The sequence below is a fragment of the Schistocerca piceifrons genome, chromosome X, assembly GCF_021461385.2.
Source record: "Schistocerca piceifrons isolate TAMUIC-IGC-003096 chromosome X, iqSchPice1.1, whole genome shotgun sequence".
Classification (NCBI taxonomy): domain Eukaryota; kingdom Metazoa; phylum Arthropoda; class Insecta; order Orthoptera; family Acrididae; genus Schistocerca; species Schistocerca piceifrons.
In genome coordinates this window covers 462,553,302-462,565,765 of record NC_060149.1, presented here as the reverse complement: position 1 = coordinate 462,565,765, position 12,464 = coordinate 462,553,302, and the positions used below count along the sequence as shown (strand labels likewise).

At 43.3% G+C, this 12,464-nt stretch overlaps 1 long non-coding RNA gene across 1 annotated transcript in view; it reads right to left on the bottom strand.

The window, feature by feature from the left end:
• LOC124723184 overlaps positions 1–12,464 on the bottom strand; it is a 131,796-nt gene that overhangs the window by 17,492 nt on the left and 101,840 nt on the right. The window contains exon 4 of the long non-coding RNA XR_007006531.1: positions 9,320–9,355. This is a non-coding gene — a long non-coding RNA (uncharacterized LOC124723184). The remainder of the gene's footprint in view (positions 1–9,319; positions 9,356–12,464) is intronic.

Sequence of the window (12,464 nt, the reverse complement as noted above, 5' to 3'; positions counted from 1 at the left end):
AACGATTCTTTTATAAATTCTTAGTAAGGCCAATTTTGTATCACGTTGGATATTAAGTGTGCTTGGATTGAAGCTAGTGTCCCCTCCAGTGCCATTACTTATATGATGTTTATACGCCTCTTGGCCTGTGGAAAATTTCTCTAGGGAAGATGGCAGTGATAGTAAATTGTTTCTTTGTACCTTTTCATTGATTATAGGACACATTAACTTAACTAGGAATCGTATTACTTTCGTCTCTTAATTCTAAGGGATAATACCGATGCCCAGATGAAGCATCTGCATAAGCTCCGTTTAATTTTTATTTTTTAAGTGGTCTTTCTGATCAGCAATTTCTACTCTGTGCCTGTTCATTGCCTTGCATGAAAAACGGAGTAACGAACAACGGCACATTCCTGTGTGGCCTGCGTGACTCGTAGCGCGTCCGCAGATGGAGAAACGGTTCTTCCCACCAAATGCTTAGGTGAGGCGTTTCACTGACTCTTCAGGTTTCTCAGTAGTGGCTTCTCGAAGCATCTGGTATATTCCCTTTGACAACGGGTGCCAAAACGCTATATTCATGCGCACTCTGATCACGGACTGATTGAACTATACTATGCAGAGCCGGCCGCGGTGGCCGTGCGGTTCTGGCGCTGCAGTCCGGAACCGCGAGGCTGCTACGGTCGCAGGTTCGAATCCTGCCTCGGGCATGGGTGTGTGTGATGTCCTTAGGTTAGTTAGGTTTAAGTAGTTCTGAGTTCTAGGGGACTTATGACCTAAGATGTTGAGTCCCATAGTGCTCGGAGCCATTTATACTATGCAGAAGGGGTCGTATAGCCACTGCACTTATGGTTCATGACCAATGAAAACTGAAAATGGTGGGATACCCGGTCAGAGGCAGTACTAACGTGTACTTGTAGAATAGGAACAATCAGCTGATGCTACGTTCCAAGTGTTTATCAATGATAAGGTCAAGATATTGCCCAAGATTTATACTACCAGTAATCAGATTAAATCAACGAATCACTTTTAAGAGCGATACGGAATTCAGCGAACAATCAACTGAAGGCAGGGCCAGGGCGTGGATAGTTTTCTAGTCCGGCAGCAAGCACTAATTCGCCGGCAAGGTGGGAGTAGTCCTGCGACTTTGTAAAGATAACGCTGCAGAGACGATTGTAGTGACTGCGGATGTAGCCATGCAAGCTAGCAGCCTTCATCGCGTTCCATGCCCGCCGGCGAATTTTCGTAATTACCGAGATGTGATACCCTAAAACCCCCCTGAAGACCATGTCCAGCTAGGCCCACTCTACAGCGCTCATCGTAAATCTGTGAGACGGATTCGATCTGGGGCAGACTCAATTCGCCGAATCCCAGAAGTCGCGCGTTATTATGCCACGCTATCTTCTTGATGCGTCATAATCAAATGAAGTAATAACGCCTAACACAAAGCGAGTCGGTGCATTTTGTCTCGAAGTAATAATTAATATCTAGACATATTATAGTTTTCCTTTTGATCTTAGTGACGGAAGGAGGTTAATCGGATTGTTTCAAACGCTACAGAGCGCGTTACTGAGTAACTCTGGAAAGAGTAATTAAAATGGGTATTATAAAATATGGTTCTGCATAAAACAAAATAAGAAATGCCGTAAGACACAGTTAATGTAGTGTAAATTATACAAATTAAAAGTACACTCGAAATAACTAATAAATGTCTTCAGAGATGTGGAGTTTAGAGTGGGTTACATAAACTGAAATGGCAAATGACCAATAACAACTCGTCATTACTTTAAGAAACACTAACATGTATAACGCATTATCTTAAACCCCAAACATCGTCCATAGAGCTGATTAAAAGTAAATCACGAATGCCTTACATAGAGGTACAAAGTAGACTAAAGTACTCATTATAAAATTGCAACTTGTAATTACATTAAGGGACACACAAAATAAAGAATGCTATATCGTCCACCGCAAATGTTGTGAAACAATTCAGTCGCAAAGCCAAGTGGTTTGAGATAAGGAGAGTCAGTGGTTCAATAATGAACGATAAGTAGGCCTACCACATACTGGGTGAAAACAAGACAGATGGAAAAAGTAAGTAGTCTGTTTATTATTTCAAAAGTAATCGCCGTAACTCTTGACACACTTATCCCACGGTGAGACAAAGTTGTCAGTGCCTTCATGGAAAAATATCTGTGGCTGCCTACGGAAGCATTATTGTATCCAGGTTTGCACCTCTTCGTCCGAAGCAAATTAATAGCCGCAAATGTCTTTCTTCAGGGCTACAAAAATATGGAAATCGCAAGGGAGAGGTCGGTACTGAGTGGAGGATGTGTAAGGGCTTCCAAGCAAAACTTCTGCAGCGTACTAAAAGATGATGAGTGATTTAAGGAAGTACCGTCCTCCATCGCAAAATTACTGCAGTGCGGGCATGTCATTGTTTGCCCACAAGTAGAATACACACAGTCCCTGAGTCATGCGAGTACACACGGTTTCGCTTCGAGAAGCCAGCGACCGAGTGCTCCAGGGACGTTATTACAATCTAAACCGAATTCTTTCAAAAGATAGGGTCAGCCTGGCTATTCTCAGCAAGAAAACCGGTACTTATCATTTGTACCTGCGGCTCACAGCGAATAGAACTGGAGGGATAGGGACTGCTTACAAATGGCACACAATGCGACATCTCGGGAATTGCTTACTGGTCACCTGCCATCATCACTGGAATCATCACCCTTAATCAACAGTTACTCGTTCATCTACCTGCCAGACCTACTCTTCGGAATATTGGCCAAGGAAGAAAACCTGACCTGCTTAAATGGCACTCTAGACCCGCCACTTCTTGCGTCGTAGAACCTGATGAGAGCAGCACGAAAAGGGTTGTGACGATGGAACACGTTCTCGACCACGTGAAGAAATAACGGACTGAAAACAGCCAACGACTAATTACCATACGAACTAGCACATCATCTGCCTACGTAATTCTGAGCACATAGCTGCCTACGTAATTCTGATAACAATAAGAACTGGGTACCGCCACCCCATCTGTAGAGTCGCCCAAATCCCACCCTTAACTTCCTTCAATCTGCGGGTCCATAGAAGTCGTGTCAGCACCAGTGAAGAAGTGACTCAACCACAGTGAGTGATGTTGTGAAAAAACGTGAACTTAGAAGCTGCGTCATTGAGCGTGAGAAGGGATATACAGTGTACGTAATGTAATATTAATTTCTCATCGTCGGGGTTCACAGCCACGTTGAATTTTTTTGAAAGACATTATTTACTTCATTTCAGTATTGCAATTTAGGCCTATCGGCCATTATCAAGTGGTATTACAAAAAAATTTGCTTCAGCAAATGTCACACTTCCAAGATCTTCCGACGTGGATACAAGTTATCATGAAAGGGCTTAGCAAAATCTTTTTCTGCACCACTTGATAATGACCCGAAGACCTAAACTGCAATAGTGAAGTGAAATAAATAATTATTAAATACCTACAGTCAACGGCGGAAGAAAGATAACCATGGAGAAATGTTATGGAAAATGTATGTTACTCCGACTCTGTGCAGTAGAATGTAAAGTGTTGAAACGGTTATGGAAAAATCAGTTTCTCTGTTGCAGCCAGATCCTTACGAAGTTATCTCGAGACCCGGAATAATACGAGGATGGGCGGAATAATATAGGGATGGGGTAAATGCTGCGGTTTGGAATTCCAGCAGCATGGAAAGCAGACCAGAACTGTAACCAGGTGGCAACAACCGTCTACCCACTGGGCATCGCTGTTGCTGCAGTTCAGCAGATGCCGCCCCTTCCGTACCTCTGCGCTCGCGTGCCAACGACCTGGGTATCGACCGGCATTCAGGAAGCTTTGGCAGTTTGACTGAGTGCCACACTTACAATAGCTGGACCCCGGTCATGGGCCTCCGCTGCAGAAGGTTCCCAGATACACGGAAACACGGTTCTTCCGCAGACTCGGAGCTGGGCCGTAGTATATAAACACCAAAGTGTCGTCATCGGCACCGCAGGGCCCTACTGTGACGTACAGCCCGCACCAGTCCTCACTGTCCAGAATGAGATTTTCACTCTGCAGCGGAGTGTGCCGATTAAAACTGTGTGCCGGACCGAGACTCGAACTCGGGACCTTTGCCTTTCGCGGGCAAGTGCTCTACCAACTGAACTACCCGAGCACGACTCACGCCCCGTCCTCACAGCTTTACTTCTGCCAGTAGAGCACTTGCCCGCGAAAGGTAAGGGTCCCGAGTTCGAGTCTCGGTCCGGCACACAGTTTTAATCTGCCAGGAAGTTTCAGTCCTCACCGTATTTATGACGCTGCTACGTTTCCCGTCTCAGTGTCCTGAAGCAGCGTCCGCTATCTGACTGCATCTGCCCAGGGTCTCCACGATTAAGGCCTAGCCGTCAGTTCCGGACCGCACAACAACGGCCGCCGCTTACCAGACGGCAGTTACTTGCTCATCCTCCGTGGTCCTACTAGGCTCCCCTGCTTAGCCCTGGCTGCCGTCTGGTTCGTCGCCGCCCACCGTATACTGCCCGCCTGCTGCAGATGCACAGATCTACGATCATGTATGATCGTAAACAAAGAGTATTGACAACAAATTGGTTCCCTACGTCGTCAGCACCTCCACCCACCTCAAGCAGGAAACCTCTCGCCCACACTTTCCCATGGCAACGACCCATTACATTTACAGTGGTTGAAATATCTCTGATTTATTACTCAGGTGAGCTCTAATGAGTATTTTATGTTCGAAGGAACTGAATTCTCCTGACCAATCCATTCTGCTGTTACTGCTTCTGCACTGACAACACATTACTCCCCACCTCCGTCTATGGTTCAAATGGCTCTGAGCACTATGGGACTTAACATCTGAGGTCATCAGTCCCCTAGAACTTAGAACTACTTAAACCTAACTAACCTAAGGACATCACACACATCCATGCTCGAGGCAGGACTCGAACCTGCGACCGTAGCGGTCGCGCGGTTCCAGACTGAAGCGCCTAGAACCGCTCGGTCACTGCGGCCGGCTTACCTCCGTCTATACTGGCGGGCCTTCATCTCGTGACATTTAGTAGTCAATTTCGCATTCGTCCCGGATTGTAGTGCAGCGGTGCAACAGCGCAGAACATAGCTGTGCGTCGGGCAGCTGCTGCAGCGCTGCTTCATGCCTGCGTATAGTCGAGGAGAGAGCGGCGCAATAGTTCGCAGGCTAGCTTGACTGCCTGGACTGCAGCCACGCATGCCGACCGATCTGTAATCTTTCTCAAACGATTTTAAAGAAATTGCTGCATAAAAAATTAAGATTCTCGAGTATCTCATAGCTTTATTCGTCAGGTTCATGATGAACTGCCTATCATTTCGTTAATAGTTATTCCGATACTTAAAAATTGAGTAACCTACAGCAAGAATTTCGTGGAGTTTGCATTGAAAAATAGGGGTCGCTATGAATTTGTGTTTGGTGTACGTCAGGTCATATGCTTCTGCCAATGAAATGTAGCTAACATACAGAATTGTTCTTTAAATTTAGAAAAATATCACTTTCGCCAATCGCGAGAAAACTGATCGTATGTAAAGCACTTCGCCCCGAATTCGAGAGCCAGTGTAGAAGTCAGAATGAGGTACTTGTAACATTACTCAAAACTCAAACTTTTGAGATATCGAAACAAGAGTATTGAAAAAGACAGTACACAAAGCGAAGAATATTTTGCCATATGATTAATAGTCGAAACTTCCTTATCTAACCGATATTCAAGCTACTACAGATTTTTCCACTGAAATAACGTCATTTTTAAGGGCCATCGATATCTGATAAAACGAGAATTGTTACATGTTCCTAGAAACCGGATGAAGTTTTCGAGACATGGCTCTGACATTCACCATAAGATTCACAACCGCTGCAAGTATTGTGGAATCAACTACAAAAATGCTGTGGGATTGCTTCCAGCCACTCCACGTAACTCCGTCCGAACTGACAACGAAGGTCCAACGCTACCGACCGGCCGCTGTGTCATCCTCAGCCCACAGACATCACTGGATGCGGATATGGAGGGGCATGTGGTCAGCACACCGTTCTCCCTGATGTATGTCTGTTTTCGAGACTGGTTCCGCTACTTCTCAATGAAGTAGCTCCTCAGTTTGCCTCGCAAGGGCTGAGTGCACTCCGCGGGCCAACAGGGTTTGGCAGACCGGATGCTCTTCCAAACCCGACAGCGCTTAACTTCGGTGATCTGACGGGAACCGGTGTTTACCACTGCGGGAAGGCCGTTGGCTAGCCGCGCCACATGCGAGTGTCTTTTTTTTAGATACTATACATGATTTTTATAACATACAGAACTTTCCAACTGCAGCTGGTGATGCTGACAGGAAACACGTTCGTCTAAAACGCCCAGAAAATTCTGGGACAATCTTTTATACTTATAAAGATTTTCATTCAATCGTACTACAAGCAGTTGCAGATCCTCAGGGTTAGTTCATTGTAATGGATGTCGGAGAATTTGGGAAGGAAAAGGAAGGTGCTAGATTTTATTCTTCTAGTGTATTTTGCTTGATGCAAGAAGGGCAGCTTAATACACCGACACTCTCTCTACTACCAAATACATATGCTGTGTCGCTTTTTATATTCATTGGAGATTAGGCATACCCATCGTTGAGGCATTTTATCAGATATTATGGTCAATGTGTTTTAAATGCGTGGAATGAATATTTCAACAAAAGCTTTTCCAGAGCATGACGATTAATAGAATGTGTTTTTGGAGTAATGTGCGGTTAAGTGGAGCATATTTTGGAACCCAAAACATACTTCACCGGAATTTGCTGACAATATTTTGAAATGCACATCTCCTTCACAACACTGTCATTGAACTACAAGGATCTCTGAGTGCCTGTGAGCAACACACAGCAGACATAGAGCGTTCTACGCAAGACATTTGTCATAGGGGGCGATACTTTAAGAGAGCCTCAAATGAAGGCGTCCAAATGAGACAGTTTTGAAAGCTCTTTCTCACAAAATAAAACACGATTTGCATGTGCACTCAGTTATGCTACTTCAGTTTTATTATCGTCTCTCATTTTAAGACAATGAAATGAGATACAAGATTGGTTGGTTTTTTGGGGGGAAGAGACCAAACAGCGAGGTCATCGGTCTCATCGGATTAGGGAAGGACTACGAAGGAAGTCGGCCGTGCCCTTTCAGAGGAACCATCCCGGCATTTGCCTGGAGCGATTTAGGGAAATCACGGAAAACCTAAATCAGGATGGCCGGACGCGGGATTGAACCGTCGTCCTCTCGAATGCGAGTCCAGTATGCTAACCACTGCGCCACCTCGCTCGGTCGATACAAGATTACCTAAACGCATAATGTACTTGTAGTCTGTAATTCTGCTGCCACGCCGCTCGGGATTAGCCGAGCGGTTTGTGGTGTTGCAGTCATGGACTGTGCGGCTGGTCCCGGCAGAGGTTCGAGTCCTCCCTCGAGCATGTGTGCGCGTGTGTCAGTACTTAGGATAATTTAGGATAAGTAGTGTATAAGCTTAGGGTCTAATGACCTTAGCAGTTAAGTCCCATAAGATTTCACACACATTTTTTTCTGCTGCCACGTTATCCTACAACTTGTCTAAAATGAATCAGTTGTGATGATAGCTGTTTGGGTGGTTCAAACAACAATGAAGGATGCCAACTACAGAACCAGCTGCTATCAAAAATTCCTCTGATAGCATTTTGTCAGCAGTACAACAAAAGAAACACAAGCGCTAGCAACAGTACTGACGCTGCTACCCACAGCGACAGCCGAATACTGCCGGCGCTGCCCGGCCGCAGCCAGTGCCACTACCGCTCTGGTCGCCTCTCTCAGAAACGAACATGTTTGATTCGCTCGGCGCCGCTCTGCTTGCAGGGCCACTATAAGCACCCGCACTGGGCAACACTTGTTTGTTTCACCAGCGCTGCTCTGCTCTGGTCGCAGCGCTACACTGTTCTGGTCATTCAGCGCCGCTCCACTTTAACTGCAGCATTACCTTGGGGTATTCGAATACCTTTGATCAGTGTACGTACTCAGAACTTAACGTTACCACCGATGACCAACGCCCTTACTTCCCGAAACTCGATTTACAGATCACGAGAAGCCCATGAGACAACGACAACTGACGTTAACACACTGGACAAGAACTAACCTGTTGCTATCAGCAGTTTCAGCTGCCTCCAGCTACCGTATCGCGGTCAAACTGTTTCTCTTTGAAGTGATTGTCAATTTTATTTCGCGATTTAAATCTTTATTTATTCTTAAACTTCTGTGTAACTCTCTATGAGAAATGTTCCTCACAGGACACTCACATATGATTCGTTATATGTTTTATCACGTAATGAGACGCAGCATGGTTTTTCACAGTTTTGGAGTTCTGTATTTCCCATAAGAGCCTGCAAGATGCTTTGAAAGGTGATAAACAGTCTTTAATTTTATAACTTAATCATTTGGAAGATGTGCTGAAACTTCACCATTCGCATTGAAATAGCAGACACTTTTTTATATATTTTTATTGACGCCAACACCCGTTTCAGGCTTTCACCTACGTTCAGTTGGCGTAATACGTATCTGAATCTTCAGTAAGTCGTTAACACATCGACAAGAAATTAGATGCTGCTGCTAACCTGTGCTGGTACTCCATTTCGCGAGTCGTAACTTTACGATATATTGCTGATTAGGTGTAGTTACTTTCTACTCGGTTTGCTTTTCCTCCCACCTCCGTTTTTACAGATGTTTTACAAACACTCTTCCACTTCTACGCTGCTCAAAAAACGGCGCAGTATTTTTGAAGATCAAATATGTATTACGCCAACTAATGATAGATGAAAAGTCCGAAACGCGAACTGACATACGTAAAAATACATAACAATTGGTTGATTGCTGTATTTCTTAACATAATATAAGTCACAGCCACTGAGCTCAACAACCAGTGAAATGGATAAATTATACCCGCTCGAGTGTAAGCTAGTAATGCTTTGGCCTGACTGCACCTAAGTGAATTTAAAATGAAATGCACTAAATAAACCGCAACTGACCTATGACTAACTTTCAGAACAATACATACAGTCTCTCTCACGCATCTTATGTGAGTAAGAAGTAGGAGTCGTCGTACTGTTCGCACTGCAGAAGTCATCATAACTATAGCTAGGGATCACGACCATTACACGAAGAACGAACTGAGTTATTTATTGTAGAATCATCATTCATCATTAAGATAAAACAAGATCAGAACTGTTAAAAACCAAACATCACAAAGTACATGCACACCATACCCAATTTGACATAAAAAACATAAAAGTGATACCACGGTTACTTACCACCGGATGGTCTTGGCAAGTGAACTCGTCCACGGCCTGAAATTGAAGGAAAATTATTATTAGAAAGGTGTCGATAATATGTCCATAACATACCGAGATCGAAGCAGACTGGATAAAAGTTGAATCTCCATCTTGCTTGCAACTAATTTTAAATTGAGAATCTATAAATTATTACTATGAGCACATTAGTACAGTTAAGTGAGTAGGAAAAACTAGCAGACATTCATGCACGCAAAAGTAGTACTAGTCCTGAGGCAATTGTTCCAACTGCCGTCACTGTTTATGTCACTTCTACACTCGCTGTACTCACCCCGCCCCCCTCTCCCCGCAAAGCACGACCCCCATCCACCCTCGTCTCCCTCCTCCCCCACCAATATCAATTTCTGTAAACATAACAGGAAAAAATTAAAGATTACAGAACCAGCCGATTTATGCTTAGTTATGAATCCAAATTGTCAGAAAGAGCTAAATCTCCAGTTATAAAATCAGTACTTCAGTTAAAAATCGATTCTGCTAATTTTAGAAAGACAGCGCAAGTAAATTCAAATTTAAACTATGTTGCACCACATTAATATTTGTGTGGGATTTCTCAATCTGATTTAAAACGTCGGTAAGTCCTTGAAAATGGGAGCAGCTTAGTCAAACTCGTTTCATCATTTTTGCTTGGGGAAAATACAAGTTTTCTCAACATGTTTTTACGTATTTCACTGCCTCTCTTTCATATAATGAACTCTTGCACTCCAGGAGACGTTAAATTATACCCTAAATACGGCTAATCGGCTAATTCAAAAGCTCATTTAATTCTGTATGTTTACAGTTTCTTTGCAAATGTATCATTACTCGATACCTCACATGATGAAATCCTAATAACAATGTTTTTGACAGTTTCTAGTTTACTCAAAACTTTACTCAGTTTCTCACCACTAACGTACTCTTTTGTGTAGTATATAGGACATAAATATTAAGTACCACGCCAAGAAAAATTACTAAATGTATTGTTTTATAGTCGCAATACATGAAGCTATAATCATCTGCTTATGTATTTTTGTACGACTATGCATCCGTTCGGCGGAAGATCATGAGTTTAGTGTACGAACACTGCCATCCTGCTGGAAAGTATGAGAGATTTTCATGATAGAAAAATTAATGGCTTGCATATTATGGAACCATTTACGAATGCTGTCAATGACACTTGGCGTGCAGTTTGCAACTTGATGTGCCGACAAATGAACTTCCAACATCTTCGTACTCCACTTCCAGTAGCTCGCAATATTATTTCAATCAGTTGCCTTCACTCTAAATGTTTTATTCAAATCAGCTACTGCATTCCCAAAAATCACGACACAGACCTTGGTGAACTTTGAGCGACAGCGGTGAGATAATGATAAAATCATTACAGTAGCCATAGCTGTGATAAGCGTTCTGTATCTCTGCATGCAAACCAATTGTACAAGAATGCTAGTATCCTCTAGATCTTAATCTTTATCCTCACCACAGTCACAATCCGCCATGTCAGGTTTATAGCGAATGATATGTTGACAGTAACTGTACGCTAAATCCAACAATCTCCGCCCGCAATCCTGTATGACACTGTTGCAGTACACGAGGACAGACTTTTTTTAAATGGAACAGATACGACACACTACCATGTGGAGCAATGGACGTTACGTAGAGCTTAGTTGAATATGTATTCAGACTTAGATGTTGATTTCCTGTGTGTTTCCCAATGTTATGAGAGCTATAATACTGAATCCCTTCAAATGGTTCAAATGGCTCGGAGCACTATGGGACTTAACATCTGTGGTCATCAGTCCCCTAGAACTTAGAACTACTTAAACTAAACGAACATAAGGACATCACACACATCCATGCCCGAGTCAGGATTCGAACCTGCGACCGTAGCAGTCGCACGGTTCCGGACTGAGCGCCTAGAACCGCTAGACCACCGCGGCCGGCTGAATCCCTTGACAGCTCGTCTATTTTTTATACATTTAAATGTGGAATATCATTCCGCGCATACAAATTAATATTTTCATGGTAATAACTAGAGACCAGATTATATGCATTTCCTTATTTGGCTCCTTTTCACCGGTTATTGCATATTTTAACTAGAGACTAGTGACGATGCCTATTTTCGCTCTATGTTTAGAATATTTTAAAAATTTAGACGGGCGGTCTCTAGCTCGATCTAGTTTTGATGTCTCACAGACTGCCCGCGACCTAGAACTGCGTGCAATCGCTAACCGAGATGCCACTGCCTAGTGAAATCATTACAGGAGAGGAACAGGAACGGATAGACAGAGTAAATGCTCCCGCGCCCGCGCCTCCTGTTAATCCCCTAGGCTGTCATACAGTGCACGTCTGCAACAATTAAATTAAACTACGCAAGTGTTTGGTCGCACGTCCATTGTTTCAGTTTAGCTTTCCATTTACTTGTACACAGTTGAACGTGTTTACGACGTGTAGTGTGTAACGTGTTGTCGCCATGCCGCCCGAAAAAAAGAAACGTCGTTTGGTGGATAGATGACCATCCTGGAACATTTACGTATGACGGTATTGTTTGATTTTGTCGAGTTTGTGAGAAAAACGTTGCGTGCAACAACAACAAAGTTTCAAGAAGACCAGCATGTGAAGATAAGTGATATTATCGCTGGAATGCAGAAGAAAGGACCACGACAACAACTTCTGACAACAGCAAGTTGCAGTAGCAGCGATTTGTCCAAAGGTAACAAAAAAAGTCTGTTTAACACGGATCTATGTGAAGCATTCATTGCAAGCAATATTTCTCTTCACAAACTTACAAACCCTATCCTCAAAGACGTCCTGCGAAAAAATTGCTTAAATCAAAATATACCAGATGAATCAACATTGCATAAAAATTACATACCGACAATTTACGTAAATGTTCTGGAAGAAATACGCAATGAACTCAAGGACAGCATTATATGGATTTCAGTTGACGAAACTGCAGACACTTGCGGCCGTTACATTGCAAATTTAATTGTTGGTACTTTAAAAGAAGAGCCTTCTTCTTCCTATTTAACGACCTGCACAGAACTTTAAAAAGGATATCATTCTACGATCGCCAGATCTGTGAATATGGGTATTAGAAAAATATTTCCAATATCTTTTGCAAATGAAAGGT